The sequence below is a fragment of the Pteropus medius genome, unplaced genomic scaffold (assembly GCF_902729225.1).
Source record: "Pteropus medius unplaced genomic scaffold, Ma_sr-lr_union100, whole genome shotgun sequence".
In the NCBI taxonomy this organism is placed as follows: Eukaryota; Metazoa; Chordata; class Mammalia; order Chiroptera; family Pteropodidae; genus Pteropus; species Pteropus medius.
This window is the reverse complement of record NW_024344378.1, coordinates 6,481,821-6,501,515: the sequence shown is the minus strand read 5'-3', so window position 1 is coordinate 6,501,515 and position 19,695 is coordinate 6,481,821. Positions and strand designations below refer to the sequence as shown.

Below are 19,695 nucleotides of genomic sequence, written 5' to 3'. Positions count from 1 at the left end.
CCGGTCTTTTTGACTGATGCCTAACCTACTCCTACAGTGCTTTACACTTTACAGAACGTTTCGACTTTTGTGACATCAACAGGATTTATATCACTGTACCCATCTGGCAATGAAACGAACTCAGAAAGGTGACTCGTCCAAAGCCACTCAGCTAGTAAATGTCACAACTCAAAGACAAGTCTTCTGAACCAGCAGCCTGGCATTCGAAATCTCAGTGGTCTTAATAGGAGACAACAATGAAGAGATATGATATAAAAGGGTAAGAGGAACTCTATGACTTGTCCCCGTGATGCACAAACCTGGCCTGGTACTACTGGAAGGAAGCAGAGCGTAGTGGTTGGGGAATGATCTGGAGCCAGACCACTCAGATTCCAATCTGAGTTACTAACTGTGGGATCCTGGGTAAGTTTAGCCTTGCAGGACAGGTTGTGGTCAGCCCCTTTCCCGCCCCTGTGATTCTGAGGCCTTATATATACAATATGTGAGTAAATAAACAGAGACCTGTCATTGAACAAGGCTTATCCACTTGTCAGTGAAATCTCTGCATCTTAAAAATCATTAGGTTTCAAAAATGAAAACAAAGAATCGTGTGCTGGAGGAGCTTTTCTTGGGATAAGAGGTAGCCATCCTCTGCAGTTAAAATTGCATATGGCTTGGTCGTTTGCTCTTCTGAAGGATGGTGTGTAAATTTCTGTGGTCTAGAGTTCTTGCAGAGAAACAATTCAAATATATTAATTTGCAGCACTAAATTAAAAGGACTATCTTCAAAATTACTAATACCATCCCACAGGATGATGGCCCTTTGAAAAATTACTTGCTACTTTTCTGCACTTATCTTTTGGAAATCAGGGTATACTAGCACCATGCTGACTCCTATGAAAAAGAAGGTCCTTCATGCTTTATCTTCATATACCGATTGTCAGAGCATAAATGTCAATCCATTACAAAGGAGGGTAGGATGAGATGCGAAAAATCAACCTATTTTTCACTCTCTGAAAGGATGAAGAGACATACATAAAATCAATTCCTATTAAAATTAGATTTTTAATACCACTGACAACTAGCAGCACCAAACTGGATTAGAAGTGGTGATGAGTAACTTGCATCTACCTACATTTTCATCACACATTTCAGTATTTTTTGGGGTCTATTGTTTTTTCCCTCTGCAGCTCAGTCAAGTGTCAGCTATGACTTTTTGAGGAGCTTTGAGTAATGGGATCAGCTAACGTTCTGTACATGAAGAAATGCCATATCGTTCGCTTCCCTCAAAATACAGCATCCTGCCACCGGAGCCAACCCCCAGTGATGAACAGCTAAAGGGACAAGTAGGTCTCTAAATTTACTTCATATCTGACAGTCCTTCAGCAGATACGGATAATGGATCCTTCCCACTCACAAATTCAACTCCCTCCTATTCCAAGCAAGCCCTTTCTTTTCCATACGAGAAAGGGCAAGCATTCTTAATGACCCGATACATTTCTCTCTTTCCTTTCCAACCAACCACCCAATAAAAATTTGTTAAACGCCTGTAGTAACAAGTTCTCTGCAGCTGCCGGACTAGATACAAAAAGCCGAATAAGAAAAACATCCTCTCAACCCATTAAAAATCTGTTAGTAGGTGGCTTATGGCTCCATTTGAGTTGATGTTACCAATCAAAATAGAGCTGGAAAACAATTTTAATCTGTGTGTCTACACACGTCCCTAGCTCTCTGGCCTCCAGACACTCCCAGGGTCAGGCTGCATGTTGGACGGTCTGCTGCGAGTACATGTCCACGCGTGTATGTAGCGCTGATTGTATTTTGTGGGGGGTGTGACTGGAGTCATTCATTCAAAAATGTTTATTAAGCCCCTACTATGTGCCAGAAACTATGTTACATATTGGGAACTCTGTGGCGATACAGAAAGTCAGTTACCTACTGAATTGATGACTGTAAGAAAAAAAAGAAAAAACATGATTTTGATGTGTTAGTTATATGTTTTAGCTAATTAAAGCTTAAAATTATATGCTGTATACTAAGATTATTGCATATTCTGCTGTGGGTGTTTAGACAAGGTAATGAACTTTCCAAAATATAAATATCTTTGTGAGGTCTAAGACTTTAAGATATAATTAAAATTTCTCAAGTCTAAAGAATTAAAAGACTTCTGTCAACCCATTACAACTAGACAACCACTTAAAAAGCATCTTTTCAAACACCCACCGCCATCACCACCTGCCCACTCAACCTCACACAAACAGCAATGCTCGACTGTGTTGACATTCTACCCCTGTGTACTGACTCCAAGTCCTCTTTTGGTTTATGACTCTGAGAGTACAGCTAAGTGAGAGTGTTAGCTAGTTTTAAATATCCACGAGATGACCTGTGACTTATCCAAATTTGGTGTTATCAAGAGATGTGACATAATATCCTGTCACATTTGAAACTGCCAAATTTTCTTCATCATGCTGTCTACTTACTGATACATTCCTCATTAACATCCCTTCATATTTGCTTTATCCTGGCATTTTACATAAATACTATTAGCCTATGATGTTTGTGGCTATAAAGAAATTATTTTCAGGTTCGAAACATTTTCAAAAGTCTTTTTAAAATCGTTATTCACTCTCATTTATTTTTACTCGCGATATGTTCTGAGAACCAGGCCCTGTGCTAGGCACTAGGCTAGAAAGACAAATGAGAAATGTGGAACCCTTCATTGAGCTATTATGTCATATTTTTTAAAATTAAGCAGGAGAAATGGGAAGAAGATAATAAAAAGCACAGAAGCATTTCCCAGAATTAGATGTTAGGAGCTGTTTTTGCCCAATTACTACTTTAATCGAACCATTTATATAATTCCTTCCACTTACATTTTTAGTATAGAGAAAGTCAGATACAAGATGTTATACAGGAAACTAGAAGCCAGTACCTTTTCTGACAGCAGAGACTCCCTAAAGTCCATCAAAATCACTAGAAGAAAGATGAAAACAGGAAGTGACACCTGTCAAATCCAGAACCTTGATTTTGTTTCTTATATTCCTGGGCCAGATGCAGGAAGGGGACAAGCCAGGACCCCAACTCAGTTAACTCTGCACAGAGGGGCCTCCCGGAGACTCAAGTCAAGACAAACTGATGTGTTTGATATGGGATTCCTCAGAACCCAGGTCCACCAGGAAAGCAGAGGTCCTTCTAACTCTGATTTAAGGAATATGTGCTTCCAATACGGGACATGTGAAGCACGCATATGATACTACCTACTTTAGTAGTCCATGCATCTTTACAGGTGCGAATATGGAAGACCGCCCCTCCTGTCATGCCTATCTCCACCGCTCTATCTGCAGCATAATTTTAGTTAATGAGAAAAGTCCGTCGGATGTTATCGTCCCCCTTCCTTCACCCTCTGATACGTTCCTATATTCCCTTAACAGCCAATTAGCGATAGCGTACAAGAGAAAGGATACTCTAGTATTCTGTGCCCCCAATTCCCCATGCACCATCTAGTGGTGATAATTATATTAATAGTAATGATGATGCTGACGATGGGATTCTCAACGGATGTGAAACACCTGAAAAGGCCGTTTTAACAGTGAGTGAAACAGAACCTTGATTTTTCTTTTGGAAACATTCCCTAAGAAACAAAGTGCTCGTATTACCTTGACAAGAATCAACCTTGGACTCTAGGTTAGAATGCAAGTTAAAGCCAACCACGTTTAAACTTAAGAAGACACTGATTTTCTGAGCAAATTAAAAACTGCATTTCCTTGTTCAGTGGTTTTCCAAATCCTGATAGTAAGGCAATAAAGAATGTTTTCACGTCAGGGAACAGGCGTCGGCTATGGGCTGCACATGTGGAAGTGAAAAGCTTTTATTTATTATGACTCCGTTTCCAAACTGTCTTCCATCGTAATTTCATTTGCACTTGCCATATCTTTGCCTATAAACCATTTTCGTTGCCCAGACTTCTCTTGCCTCACAGACATCTACACTAAAATGGATTATTACCATTGCTATCCTCCAAATAAATACTGTCCATAGTTTATTGCCACTTGAACTCCTTCTCCTAAATAAACATAAAGGCATCTCTTTGGCTGTCTACCACATGTACTTCGTTTGCTATTAGAAAATATATAAACTAACACACACACACACAAAAGCCAAAAACCCAGCTCATTTTGAAGACTTCACTTCCATTACCAGTTGGAAAATTAATGAACCAGTACTAGTTCAACCAATAGCTCTAGTCTCTCTTATTTAAATATGTGTGTGTGTGTGTGTGTGTGCGTGTGCGCACATGCACGCAGGAGTGGGGATCGAGGGTGATTGATTAGAGTTAGGGATATACACACATATGTACGTGTATTATGTATAAATGTATATACGCCTTTCACTAGGAATATCTATTTGGCTTCATCTTTCTTCAGCTCCTGTAGTAGTTTCGGATTCCCGTTTCCGTATCCAATAACCCATAATCTCAAATTTTGTATGCATCTCTAGTTAATGATCTCTTGCTGATGCTTCCCACTTCCTGCGCTACATCTTAAACTGAAAAGCTTACTTTATCTCCATGACTGAAACGGAGAATAACATGAAAGAGCCCACAAAGGAAGATTTTCTTGAAAAGACATTAGCGTCCAATAAAAATGCCGTAGCGCAGAAGTGTCAGCTCAGAATCTGCACGTTTCTAAAATTCTGCTTTAGGGATCCATGTATCTTTAAAGGTGCAAATATGGAAGAGGTCTCAGTGGAAAACCAAAAATAGATACAAGAAAGAAACAGATAAGTAGATTAAAAAGCATTCTGGGGTAACCCCAAAATACGTAGCGTGTTTGCTTTACAAAAACTAGGCCTATCACACAGGTCAGAAAACAGGTCTCTGCTATGCCAGACGTGAATATTATAAGTCGACCAAATTCATATGTTGCGACTGCCTCCTCTTTATATGAGAAGTCTCTTTCTAAAATGTATTGCTGTCTAAGCTATTGATTCATTCTCAGATTGCCTGTGGAAACACTGAGTTTCCATGTGTCCACCATAAACTCGGGGCATTTTGCCTGCACTACAGACACAGCATGAGGACATCCATTCGTATGATTTCAATCATTTTTCATCCATAACCTCTATGACAGGAGGGCAAGTTGCTTTAGTGAAAGGGAGAATTTCACATCAGACAGATAAACATTTAGGATCCTCTTCCACCCATAAACCAGGAACAGTTTCCCATTTAAAGGAAGAGAAAAATAAATCCTCTTTATAATTGAAAATAGCTTTCCTCTACAACTCTGTTAGGCTTTGCCAAGAAGAAAAAAAAAGTTCTAGTTTCTGAGGCAGGTTTCAGTGAAGGCGGATCAAAGAGAAACTAAGCTGATGCTTCTTATGAATCAGTCTTAACTACACCGACAAATGTTCATCTCCTGAACAAAAGTCTCAAAATATGATATCTATTACCAGATGACGGACTTGGCGGAGGGGTCAGTTGTTTAATAGTTTTGTTTGGTCATCCTGTCCATCTTTAACATGGAAATTTAAAAAATAAAACACTCAACAGCAAGATGAAGAATAATATTGGGAGGCCCAGAAGATTTTGGCGCCCGAGTAAAAGAAGTCATTCCATTAACAAATGCTACATATCGTTGTTTCATCGAAGGATTTCAATTCACTCCAAAATGACAGCTCCCATCACAGAGACGGACAACAGAAAGGAAAAGCACATCCTAACCACATGTTCGTAGGCTGGGGAGAGGCGGAGCCTGTTATCTTCCGTCCCGCCAGCCCCTCTCCCTGCTCACCCTGCCAGACACTTCTGTAGTTACGCAGTTTTGAAATTAAGGGCACAGTCGAACGTGCACACAGTGTGCTGCCTTCTCGAGGGCCTTGGGGCTAATTAGTGGGGGTCAAGGCATTACATGAGGCGGCGGGGAAGGCCAGGCTTGCAGAGCTGAGACACGAGTAGAAATGGCACTAGGTGCGACTCTCCCTTTGGCACGTTTCGCTCTGGAATTCTAGAAGTGGCCCCTGGTTGGTGCCCTTCTGAGAGCGCACCGACCTCAGAGAACACCGCAGAGCTCACGCTGGCTGTCTCGCTGCCTTCCCTGCTCCCCGTCTCTCCTTCCTCTCATCGGATTTCTCTGCCTTGGGAGTGTTACCGCCGATTAAAGTTCCTCTGTTGTTATTTCGCGAATTAACTGATTTACTAAGATGGCAGTGTTGAGAATAAGCTAAGCGATCATGCAGGAGCCTGGCCAGGGTTTATCCAGACTTAGAAGATGGGGGAAAATTCAAGGGGTTGGACGGCTTCTTCCAAATCTTCTGTTCCATGACATTGGTGGTGGTTGGTGTTTATTTCACTCAATGAGGGAGGGAGGGAGGGATTTTCACAGAGAAACGTATCCTTGTAATCCATCTAAGTACAGTGCCATCTAGGAAAGAACACTGGCGAGACTAATTTTTCTGAGACATTTATTAAAATACAAAGCATCGAAAGGCCCTTCCTGTCATCTCTGCTGTCTAGTCCCCTTGATGCCCACCTGCTTCCTCGACGGGGACCAATAAATTCCCTCTTGCTGCAAAAGAAGGGAGGGAGGGAGGAAGGAAGGAAAAAGGAAATATAAGACATCTGCTCCCAGTGGTTAAGGAAAATCACCAGTCTAAATAGCAAAAACATTTGGTCACGAAACGACAGTCACTAGAAACCTACAGAACGGCGACAGGCAGGAGCAGGGAGGCAGAAAACAAGCTGCCTCGCCACGAAGGGCACGGCCACAGCCCGTGACACCGAGGGGCGCCGGCCTGCATCTGCCACTGGCACACGCCTCTGAGCTCTCTGATCTCAGTTTCAGACTCTTCACGTGAAACTTCGAGCACAGAGTAGCAACTATTCAAAGGCCCTTCAAGGCTTTCAATTCTAGACGGAAAACTCCTCGAGTCCATTCACCAGGCCCCTGAGGCCCTCGGGCTTCCTGGAGCCTCAGATGCCCAAGTCCCTTGGCTGCTCTGGAAATGGAATCCGGGTCCTGAAACAGATCCACGCACGTGTGGTACTTGTTACATAGCAGAGGCGGCAATGCCAAGTAGTGGAAAGCAGATTATTTAGGGGGTGGCTGTAAAAACTAGCTCACTGTAGAGAGGAAATATTAGATCAGTGCCTCGCCACCACAGAAACAAAACAAATCCCCCAAAACTTTCCCTTCAAATGTTGTGAAGGTCTAGACATAAAGCACAACCTTAAAGCTACAGAAACAGCTGCCGGGAAATATTCTTGATAGCTTGGGATTGGAAAAGAGTCTTTCAACATGATTATTTTTTAAGTCATAAAGGAATGCACTGATGGATCCGTCTACAACAAAAAATACCACAGACAAAATGGGCAGACGATTTAGAGACGTTCGCCATCTCTAAAAATGAACAAAGGATTCATATCCAGACCATACAAGAGATCAACAGGAAGAAAGATGAGAAATCCAAGAGAAAAATGTGCATAAAATACAAACAGGCAATCGAGAAAAAGACAAACCCAAAGTATAGAAAGAGAAGCTCAATCTCACTAGGAATCGGCTAGATGCAAATTAAAATGAGAGTGACTGCGCTTTCGGACTGGAGCCAGGAAGTCAACCAGTGCCACTCGGCCATGTGGGGACACGGCAAGGTGCACTCCCAGCTGCTGGGAGAGAGAGCCACCTTCTGTGCTTGATGAAATTAAGGGTGCTCATGCCCCACAATCGCGAGAACAAGACCCACTGACACTCGCCCACGAAGGCGGAAGAGGACATGGATGTTCATCGTAGCACGATCCGGAACCCCGGGGGACTGGCGGCAGCTCAGGGTGACTGTTTGTTACCGGGGGACTGAATCAGCGTGAAGGGTTTATACAGCGTGGTACCACGTAGTGGGCAGAAGGGAGGAATAAGGCACACACGCCCAGTAGTAAAAGTAGCTCTGTGACCAGCACTGAAAGAACCAGAATGTATATTACAGAATTCAGCCATGCGAATCCGTGTTTCTCAAGGACACATATACATCTGAAGCCCCATTAGTGCATGACGGTGGTGACCTCTGAAGAGAATGGCGATCGGGGCTGAAGGAGGAAACTAAACGAGAGGGTTCCTCATGGCCTGAGGACGGTGATGTGCCGTGGATGGAGAAGAGTGACCTATGCCCTCACCTGAACAGGGCGGGGTGGGGGTGGGGGGAGCCGCCACAGCGAGGTCTGGCCTGCTGCTTGGAACTCTGGAATGTGGACAGGCTCAGGGCGGGAAGAGGCCGGGACACTGGACTAGAAGACTTTAGAAGAGGGTATGAGAGAAGGGAGACAGCTTAACTTCCAGACACAGGTGTCTGGTGAAAACAGGACACGGCATTCGATCGATAAGCATTTACCGGGCACCTGAGATCGCAGGAGCTGTGGAACCAGCTAAACCAGCTCTGCTACAGAGACATTGTGATTCCTACAGTCCCTGAAAGGCTGGCTGCCTGATGTCCCCGAGCCATGGGACTACACTCGGAAAAGGGAAGGTGGCTGTCGGTGGCCAAGAGAAGACCCCTAGAAGCTCAGAGGTGTGTGTGCATACGTGTACACACACACACACACACACACACGCATGCACGCACGCACGCTCAGGCATACACCTGCTTAGCCCTGACCAGCCTTCCTCACCCAGGAGCAGCATGCTGCTGGGCCCACAGGGCAGCGCTGCCCGAACCGCCGGAGCTGCCCTCCCACAGCAGTGCGCCCCCAGGTGTGCTGCAGGCCTGGCAGCCCACCTTCCTGCGCCCGCTGCCTCCCGGGCTTCTCTGGACATCTGAGCTGGCGACGCTGCTACTGTAGGACAGCGTGCTAGGCCGCCCGAGCCACAGAGGACACTGGTCATTGGACACGCAGGCTGCTGATGAAAACAGTGTAAGTCTCAGTGTAAAATAAGCAAGAGACCAATTCAAGTGCAGCCTCCGGCAAGGCTCTGCTCCCTCTGGAATGTTCCAGGACTGGCAGGGGGCCCGGGCAGGGGCAGGAGAGTGGTAGGTCCCCTGGATAGGAAGGTATTGACGCAGGTGAGGTTCCCTAACGACCTTTCTGAAGGATCGCAGCGGTGGCCACGATTCCGAGAGCCAGTGCTTCAAAGTAAATACACCTGTCGCTCTAACGCCTCGTTCCCTGCTCAGGTGCTATTTTCTTCTGTCCAGGTGACAAAAAACGCAAGCAATGATTGTCTGCTCTAAGCAGTATTCATATTCGCTTTCTTATCCTTGTTTAAAACGCTGCGAGCATGCCGGGTCCTTGTCCCCATTCCACAGTTCCACAGAAATGAAGGTATGCTTGCGTTCCGAGATTAATATTAAAAGTGCCAAGATGACTAAGTTCCGAGTGTAAATGTCCTTTTTCGCTTAGGCCTGTCTTTAAAGTGGTTGGGACCTCCTTAAAATGATCACAGCGTATCCGATAAGGTGCACGTATAGGAACGACGTCGATTCCTTGAAATATAAAGCCTGGGTACCCAGGAACCATCTTCTATCGAAATAGGTAAGGCACGACTTGAACAGGCTTTGTTTTGAGATTTTTCTTCCCCACGAAAAAGACTTTGTAAATGAACAACAGACTATCGCTAGGTGATGGAATGGGCTAGGAAGAAATTCATAAAAGGCCAGGGGGTCGAGTGCGCCTGGGCTGTAATCCTGTAAAGAGCAGTCAAGACAGACCTAACTGTAGAAACCTAGCACGTGAGGAGCCTGCAAGCCCCGTGGCGTCTAAGAACACGTGCAAAGGCCCCGGGGCAGAGACGGGCTTTGGGGGTCGGAAGGACGGCGAGGAGGCCCGGGCGCTGTGTGGCGAGGGCCGGAGAGTGACCAGACCTGCTCAGGGGACGTGGGGACAGGGGAGCACTGAGAGTGGGTAGGGGAGAGAAAACGGATCAGGTGGAGGTGAGCAGAGCCCCAGCGACGGAGGGCTGACCTTCCGCGGGTCGCGGAACAGCACGACTGGACATCCCACCGTTTCCTCAGGAGAGTCTTATCCTGACCAACAACAAAGAGCGTTATTAGGAAATGAACTGTCGCTTGTTTTTAATGGTGCTTTTTCTTAGTATACGTAGTGGGTTTTTTTTTTTAGTTCAAGGGTATTTCTTAGGTCTCACTATTCCTGGTAAATACGTTAACTTCGCAAGGGAAACCCCATCAGAACATTCTGTATGTTGTTTCTTAGAAGCTGAAAACCAGATTTTTTTTTTTTTTTTTTTAAATCTGAAGATTAGAGGTGATCATCTGACAGAGGACTATAATATTTATAGGCCATGGCAAAAGGCAAGCAAGCAAGTTAGAAACATTAGAAGAATTAAACTTTCGACATTACTTTGAAAACGCCACATGCATCGAATTGTATAACTTGACTTATCTATGACATATTAAACATGATATGATCTGAAGAGCAGTCGGTCGACATTAGTGATAATCAGATTAATGCTGGAGATCAAAAGCTAAGAGCCAAAGGGTGAACTGAGTCCATTTTTTTTTTGTCCAAATATTACTCAGGCTTGGCTGAATGAAAACAGAGTGGGCTACCATAAATATCATAACCTGAATTTCTCGCATTCCAGAGGAGGACAAATTTAGGAGTTCTTCTATTTCGCTTATCCAAATTTTAAGATACCCAATAATTTTAGCCTTCTGATCCCAATAACAATATCATGTCTTAGAATAGTTTGCATTTTAATTTTTGGGACTTCCAAACACGTTCATATGGGAATTTATGTACTTGTTACTTATTTATTGAATATTTACTGGGCTTCTACTAAGGACCAACTATTGGAACCACAATCTTGACGACAAACACCACCACCACCACCACAAACGTACATATACCAGGCACACGGTAAAATTTTATGGGCCAAGTGCTTTCTGCAATTTATTTCAGGTAATTATGACAACGTTTGAGAAAGATGTTACTAACAAATCTCATTTTACAGATAAGTAAATGAGGTTCAGAGAGGTCAAGTAACTTGAGTTTCATAGTTCATGGTGAAATCAGATTTCGAACTCAGGTTTATCTGATTAAACATCCTGCTCTTTTTAAAAAGCACCAGACTATATCACTTCTTGTAAAATGTTCATTAAGACGTACAAAAAAAATGTGTTCACCATATGTTTACATAACACCATGGAAAATGATAAAGAGGAGAATTCAGTGCTTGAATGTCCAGGAAGCCATCAGGACATTACATCTGAGGTGGGTCTTGAATGACGAACAGAAGCTCTAAGATGTGAGCACGGCATGGGGTTGGCTGCGACATGGCATGGCCCTCTTCAAATACTGCTAACTGGCTTTGTGTAGATGGGTAAAGAGTGGACGCGAGTGCTAACGAAGAGGCTGGAACCTCACTGGGAGGCGTCCTTAGGACCTGCCATGCCGGTGAAACTTCATCCAGCACAGGGGGAGGCACTGGAGAATTTCAACTAGGAAGTGACATGATAGGACCTGCTTTTCAGAAAAATCAGTGACTTCAGTGCAAAGGCAGGGAGGGTGGTTGAGGAGATCGCCGTAAACGTACAAGGGAGAGATGGCCTGTCCACGCGTGAAGAAGAGAAGGGGGCTGGTTTTCGAAAATGTACTCGGGAAGAAAAATGGATAGGGCTGAGAGTCTCCTGAGTCGTGGGCAGTGAGGAAGAGGAAAAATCCTGACACATCGCCTGGGTGACTTTTCTAAGACTTCTGTGGAGAAGCCAGTTAAGGGGGGCTATGAGTTCCATTTCACAAGGAATTTGGCTGCCCGTGGGATACAACAGTAAAGATTTCCAAAAGAAAATGACTAAAAGGCAAGGAAAAAGTGTGGCTTGAGGTACGGATTTGAAAGTCACTGTAGTACGCATGATGTCTGAAGCCACGAGGGTGGCTGAACGTGGGACTGGGCCTGGAACTGGGCTCAGAGTTCTGGGGACAAACGGCACAGATCCCCACAAAGGTTACAGGCCACCCTCTGCTTCTGATGACAGAAGTCCACTTTTTTTTTTTTTTACAAATCTGAAGATTCTTTAGCGTAAGCAAGACCCAGGGAGTGAGACGGAGTTTAACTTGTCAAGAGAATCCACAGCATATGCATTTGCTCCATCTTCGGCCACAGCAGAAACTGTTTATTTACGGGGAAAATAACGAGACTCCACGAACTAAAGGGCTGCTTATTTACATCTTCTTACCTCAACTCCCCCAAAATGAGCCCGTTCGTGCTTTTTTTTTCTTCCAATCGATGATTTTAAAACTGGCATATTGGAGAAAGTATCTCGAAATTTATTGAAGGCCTATTTTTTGTCAAGGACTGAAAAGCTTAGATAAACAGCGGTTGCTATTTTTATGAACTTATTTTCGCTTATGCAATGGATTCACCGGATTACGGTCTGGCTGTGTCAAACTTTGAGAGTTCGATGGGATACGTAAAATCCGGAGGATGTGCTTGCTCTCTACTCAACCGCAGTAGTTCTGCAAAGAGTTCTGCCGCTAGAATCATTTCGGCAAAGGCCCCGCTGCTTCAATATGGAAGACGAAACATTTAAAAAATACGTTTATTAAATTTGGACTCAAACTTTATTATGGGAGTTTGATGCTTACTCCCAGGAAACTGCTTTGAACCAAGACACCTCAGCGATGATATTTTCCTGTCATTATCCAAATTGTCAACAAAAGGGAAGATCATTATGATCCCATATAAGATAGAAAGAATGGAGCAATAAGCGATACATTTCCCACTGGTGACATGAAAGCAAAATTATTCCGGGCGAGGGAGAAATGATGCTTGGCACGTAGAGGGTGGACGATTTCCTGTTGTGTCACAGTGGTAAAAAACACACCAAGCAGCCAGCCAGTCGGGCAGGGTGAATCCTTGCTGTTTAGAAAACATGGCCGATTTTCTACAAAGATGTTTAGGATATGACGTTGCCAACGTCTAACGATGCTCGTATTAATGGAGAAAGCCACATGTTTCCTTGTCTAGCTTGTCAATTCCTCTGGCCTTGAAATGCTCTCCTGTCTTGGGATCTATGACATACCTGTCCCAGCACTGTCCCTATGTCCTGGCTACTCCTCTACCTCCTGTGCAGGTGCATCTGCCTCTCACCAGCTCATTAGTTGTTCAGCATCTCACTCACAGTAGGACTGAAATCATTCCCATACACGCACAATCCACTTCTTCACCCAGGGCCTCCCTGTGTAGTCCGGCCCGGGACAGCCGATGCCCTGTTTGACATTTCTACCGGGATGTCTCCAAGTACTGCAGCTCGCTCTACATATCCGACACCTGACAGGCCTGATCACTTTCCTCCAAACCCGATTCCTACCCAGTGACTAGCCCTCAACGACACAAGAAGCCCTGCAGCCACCATTATACCCCACCCCCCACACTAAATACAATCCATAAAAATACCCTGTGGATTTCCACCCTACATATCTCTCAAATGTCCAATTAAAAGAAACACAGGCTTCAGAAACATATTTTAGAAATGATCAAGTCTCAAAATCTAACTAGATAGCACCAAAGGTATTTTGTTTCATTGAATGAAAGCTTCCATTTCGTAGAATTAAGAGGAGAAAACCTGACAGCTCATGTATGAGACAATGAACACAGGAGAGCTCGCTTTTCCTGCCTCCCCCAAGGTACCTGTTCACTGGGTTTGAATGTTCATATGTGTGCTAGCAACTTTCTCCTTGCTTTAAAAATGTCTCATGTTATAAAATACTACGGGACCTCTTTCTGGGCAGGAACATGTATATTTATCATATTCACAGACTTAGATTTAACGTTTCGTGAAAGATGGGGTTAAGTATCATCTTTTCTTTCAGGTATAAGAATGAGTTTCCCAGGCTTCTAAAACTTCGTTTTTCATTTCCTAGACAGTATGATCCACTTATATTTATTAGGAACTCAAATCTGGCCCCGCATGAAGGCGGCCCCATGTCACCGATGAATAACACCGCGCTGACTTCTCAGGAATGGAAAAGCGGGGAGAGTTTCTACAGTCCGTGTCACCCTCAGCTCACATTCCACAGTACCACCTTGTTGACCCTGGGCGATTAGACACTGTAAATGTAAACTGCGTTTTTAATAAAGCTGGAGGTAAGTGGGAGTTTCCAATAATAGGAATAACTAAGTGAACATCATAAATTCAGAATTCTGCCATTAAAAATGGTAGCGATCTATCACTTTACAAAGGCAACTTTAATTTACACAGTAATGACTAGAAATCAAGTATTTGACAGAGAAAAGCCCAACATACAGGGCAATAAGGCAGAAAGACGTTGAGTTGAGAAATACTTTTACCTGATCGTGAGTAATGGTGACTATAAAATGTCAGTAAAACTCAATTGATTACATTGGTTTAATTCCATCACTACTAACCAAAAGCATAAATGGGAGGGGACCTGGAATTCTCTGTCCATGCCCTCGTCCTCTCTTTAATCTGCTCTGAAATGTATTTGTCTTAGGCAGAAACCGGTAAAAAGCCAGTGAACAGGAAAAAAAAAAAAAAAATCGACCCCAAGATAATTTTAAATGAGAAATAAAATCTGGAGGGAAGCTATGCCAGAATTTATTGAAAAACAGATTTTTCTCCTTCAAAAGTGTTATTAAAAAATACGAATGTTTTTGTGACTTATTGCCAAGTGTGTTTCATAAGCTCTCCGCGACTCGGCTGTCCGCCGTGTGCAGGGTGATGGATGGGGCTGTTAATCACTTCTGCAGAAGGGCAGGACGGCCCGCCCGTGCAGCGCAGAGCCAGGAAGACGGCCGGGCGCTCTGAGAGTGCATCGGTGTCCTCGCCACATGCCCCCTCGCCTGTCCCCTGGTTTTCCACATCGTTCCCTGCATATTCGGCAGGTCTTGAACGATGGGCTGCCTTGTGACAGAGGGCTGTCACACTGTCCCAGGGCAGTCCCAATGCCCTGGCCAAACTTTCATCTGAAGTCATTCCTACGCTGTGTAGAGTACACTCTTATTTGCGTTTCTCTCTGTTACCTGCATTTTAAACTAAACACAGTTTTACATATGCTCTTCCTAGACTGCACGCAGACTGAAGGGAAGGGGGAAGTGTGGGAGCTCGTCGGCTCTCCCCCCTGGGCGGCTGCCCACGTAGTGGGTAAGGCCTTTATTATTTCCACAGAGAAAACAGGATAGTTCTTATACATGTTGGAACAGATCATGGATTATTTGTCTCAAATAGAAAACTAATGAGAGCAAGCCCATTATAAAAGTCTCCTTTCCAAAGCAACAGACACGATTTCAGTGTTTGTCATTTCTTCCTCCACATCCCCCTCTCAGTCCTCCTCCGTCTCTATATACCTCCTCCGAGGCTGGTGTTCCTTCCTCTCCAGCACACTGGGGTTCAAGACAACGTCCAGCCCCTGCTGACCCAGAGGAGAGAGGATGGGGGACCTGGGCGTCCCCCTCGCCTCCTCCGGTCAAGGCTCGCAGACCCCAGCCTCCACGCCCGGCTGAAGCAGAGCCAAGGGCACAGTGGATCCTGATCCTTCAGGCAATGGCTCCCGAGGGCCTGTCTCTGGCCACAGCAAAGGACATTCTACTAGCCAGCCTCCTCATCCCAGCCCCAAAAGACGGGCACAGAAAATACACATCACCTTCAAAAAGACAAAACTTGAAACCTTCACCAAATCTCTGACTTTCTGTGAATAATAATCCTGAATTCGCTTTTTTGGCTAGTACTTGGGGACACATGTGGCGGCATTGCCTTTGGTGAGTGCTGCAGCTTGCCAACCTTTAAGGACTAAAGTGTAATACCCAGCTTTATGGGGCTTACTGTGTTAAGATTCCATGTGGTTGGTGGCAGGCTGGGTGGTACCACAGAAGGCCAGATCCTGGAGCAGAGACCAACCTACGGCCAACCTGAGAAGGCCTCGATGACGGGTGACCATAGTGGCAGAGTTTATCAGCTGACAAGAGAAAGACCCACCCTTTGAGGGGTCCCTAGCAGGCCAAGCATTGTATTAAAAAAAAACCACAAAAACTCAGGTACCCAGCAGGATCCTAAAAGCAGGAACGGAAGAATGGACTCGGCTACACAGAACGTGTGGGTACCTGGTTACAAAGAACACAGGCACAGACTCAGATTTCAGCACTGAGGCATAAGGTCCATGACGGGCAGACAGTAAAGGCGACGGGAGACCTGGCCACTGAATCGGAACGCGGGACTCCTTTGAACCTCTGGTGCCGAAGCTGTAAGAGGGGCGCCAGCTGCTTCCAGGTGAAGGGATGACACCGAGCAGGTCAGCGCACAGAGCGTTTAAATCTTCCCGGGCCAGCTTTCCATGCCCCATCCCACGCTCTCCTATACACTCCAATTCAGAAATGCACTTTAAAACTTCCTGACCTTTCTTCATGCACATCGAGAGTAGACACAACACTGGAAAAGCAAATGGAACTCCTTTATGGAAGTCTAGTCCAAGGGAGGATGATGTGTAAACATTTTTAAAGGCAAATTTCTCACATTAAACGTTCAATGAAATAATTTCCTCTGTTCTCTTGATTTTTACTATGATACCCGTAGGCACACCACAAAAATGGATGCAATGGTCGTCCCCACTTTTGTAGGGATCCGTATAGGAAGTATTAAAAACACTAAAGTCCATTAGATAGAAAAATATGGAAAGTGTCAAGTTAAAAAAAAAAAAGCGATCAGGAGAATTTTGTGAGGACCACGGCATTCCTCAGAGCACATTTCTTGAACCACTGATTAAACTCCTCACTTCACCATTGGCTTTCACACCAGAAGACCGGCATGCATCTGAAGACATAGGAGCTAGTACTAAAAAAAAAAAAAAGAAGAAGGAAGAGGATTTGGTGAGTAAGACACTTATTTCAGATCTCCTCAGATTAAGGCCAAGTATAAAAATTCTCGTTCTTTCCAGTTTATTTAAATTAGGTGGTAAAAGTCACCTCCAGCATCCTGGGCTAAGAGTGAAAACCACCTGAGGGCAGATCCACAGAGCCCGACAGGCTTTCTCTCTTACAAAAGACACCTAGAATTGGTGACTCTTTTTTTTTTTTGTTTTTTTTAATCATTTTGGACTAATTCTTCTGAGGGGGTTCCACTGGGAAAAGCTTTGCCAACCCCCAGTTTGGCCAGGCATCTAACGAAGGCTGCCTTCAATGAGCACATGAAACAGACTGGAGACATGGCAGTATTTCACCTCTTTGATCGTTAACTGCTTTATTTCCCATTTTATTTAAGATACTTAATTTGTTTTTAGTGATTTTTCTCTTCTTGGTAATTAGAGGTAGCGATGAGCGAGCATCTTTTCCTTGGCGATGCAGTTTTCCTTGGACAGAGATGAGCTGCAGTCAACATGACAGTTGCTGCTCCTTAAGCATAAGGATTTGTGAAGGGGAAACAACCAACTGGATCCCTTCTCTTCTGCTTAAGCATCGCGAATTAAGGGTAAGACAAAGAAACAAGTAATTAGTGAGAGGGAGGCAACAAATGGATATTTTGAATGCAGAATCCATTCATAACACAGCGCTTCTCAAGAGAGCTGTTCTAATAGATTACTTGCTGAAATTATGTAAGCCTTAGCTGTTTAGAGCCAGAAGTAAATGCATCCCCTCTGCATTTGGTACATAATGTCTTTCGAATAAACGCAGGTCAGTATGAGGTTGCTTATTTGTCTTTGCAAAATCAGATCTGATTACCAGTGCTGAGGCCGGAGGACCTAAAAAAGGCTATTAATACCTAAGAATGTGAGGCAGATGTGCAAACCTACTTTCATGGCAATACAGTAAATACGGCGAAATGTTTAAACAAATTGTGAATACCAAGGAACTGTTCTTTAAATTTAGAAATAGTTTTTCTTGAAAAATCAGCTAACATAAATGCATCCTTTTTCATCAGGGAGTTTCAAAAGTGGGTTCATCACCTGCTTCCTGATTTTAAGTGCTGGTATCCTGTTTTGTAAGAATTTCATTTCAAAGTGTCTCCTGTCATGATGGTGAATACTGAAGCCCACTTCTCCTATTGGGGAGTGTCACATGTCCGCCTCTGTCACTCTTTTTCTGGTCTCCAAACAAAAATTCCACCACTTACTCTTTCAAATTGAGAGGCAAGAGGGCCTTTTCCCAAGCTAAGAAGTTATTTTCAAGTGACAACTCCTTGTCGCCGTTAAAATGTGAGCAAAAGACAGAGGTTTCCATCACTCTGGCAAACCTCACCTGTCCTGACTCTCTGCGGGTCACGGATTAAAACGTCTCTGGGCTCCAGCCTGGTTGTTAAGTGAAAACCATCATGCGTGAGCAGAGAGAACACGGCGGACACTGAAGGGCAGAAACACGGGGGACATGCAGTCACAGACCCAGCTCTGGAGGTGCTCGGACATTTCCATCCCGATGACAGATTCTGGAATCGTGCGGCAACCAGTGGCTACTGCCACACAAAGCCAAGGAGTCTCACTTTAAGTCACAAACCCCGGTGCATAAGCCTCGTGTGTGAGGACACCTGCGTGCATGTGCATGCTGCCCCCTTACAGTAGAAATCTCAAAGTATTTTGCTAATGAGCCCGGGAAGAAACTCCAGGTTGGCAGTGCCCTGCACAAAGTTTCACTGGGCGATGCGTCAGGGCTGGTGCGGATCGTGGTGCAGAATTAAAGGGGAACACAGAAAATGAATATAAATACAATTCAAAGGGATGAACGATTGATAAGAAGAATAAATAACTTTCCAGATCAAAAGCACATCGAATCTGGTTATTACTTTACCGAAATTATCAAAATGTAATTATACTGTTTTCACACATCATTATTTGCCATTTCGGGAAATTAGAACGGACACATTAATTAATGTACAAAATGATACTCAATTAAAACAAGTGCCATGCATCTTTCAAGGTTTTGCACTAGAATTCTTGCCCCTGTCTCCTCTCTAGGACTTTATGCTAAGAAGTCTCACATATGTTTATCTAATGTTTAAAGGTTTATCTGCCAGGGACATATTTTCCTTGGGAAGATTCGGAAACCAAATGACAGACAGTCTGGCACGGTCACATTGCAGGCGGTCCCTTCCCACAGTGCTTGGAATGCTCTCTCTTTTTTTACCTTTAAGAACAAATCAGCCAATGTATTTAACATAGAGACATGGCTCTTGCTTTCCTTTTGCTTGTTTCTCTTGCAGAGAAAATGTTTTCAGGAAAAGGCTGGTTGCTATGGAAGCTTTACTGTCAACCACTTCAGTATTAGAAGGTTGGAAAACATTCAACCATTTCAAGTCACCTGATCTACTAAACATTCCCAAATTCATTATAATAAGAATGAGGAAGAGGCAGACAAGGTGATTTAAAAAAAAAAACAAAAAACAAAAAACAATGCATCTCTTTGCCCATAAATGGACGGCACGGCTTAGTAACTAGAATCTGGATAAAAGACAGCTGATTCTCACATGCTTTTTTCCCCAAAATGATGGCATTTTAGAAAAATAACCCAGATTCTCAAATTTCTAAAATGACTCGCAGTTCTTGTCATTGTTATGTACTTAGAATGAAGTTACTGCTCTCAATTTAATTCAGTCAGGAAGCTAGGTCTCTCCAGCAAGTTAATTTGCCATAAAGACACGTTTTCATAACCATAAGTGCAAATAAAGCATTGGAATCTATGAAACACAGTGTTCCAAACTGGCCTGAAAAGCGGAATGGCTTCCAACCCACCATTTGGACACGAGAACTCACGTGGAACATCATGTGGCCGATAG

General features: G+C 44.0%; 1 protein-coding gene and 1 long non-coding RNA gene across 11 annotated transcripts in view; both read right to left on the bottom strand.

The window, feature by feature from the left end:
• The window catches only part of CELF2 (CUGBP Elav-like family member 2), a 473,931-nt gene that overhangs the window by 191,449 nt on the left and 262,787 nt on the right, over positions 1–19,695 (bottom strand). The gene's annotated exons all lie outside the window — the stretch shown is intronic.
• Positions 16,996–19,695, bottom strand: part of LOC120609028 (uncharacterized) — a 6,544-nt gene continuing 3,844 nt past the window's right edge. Inside the window, exon 2 of the long non-coding RNA XR_005654624.1 lies at positions 16,996–17,671. This is a non-coding gene — a long non-coding RNA (uncharacterized LOC120609028). The remainder of the gene's footprint in view (positions 17,672–19,695) is intronic.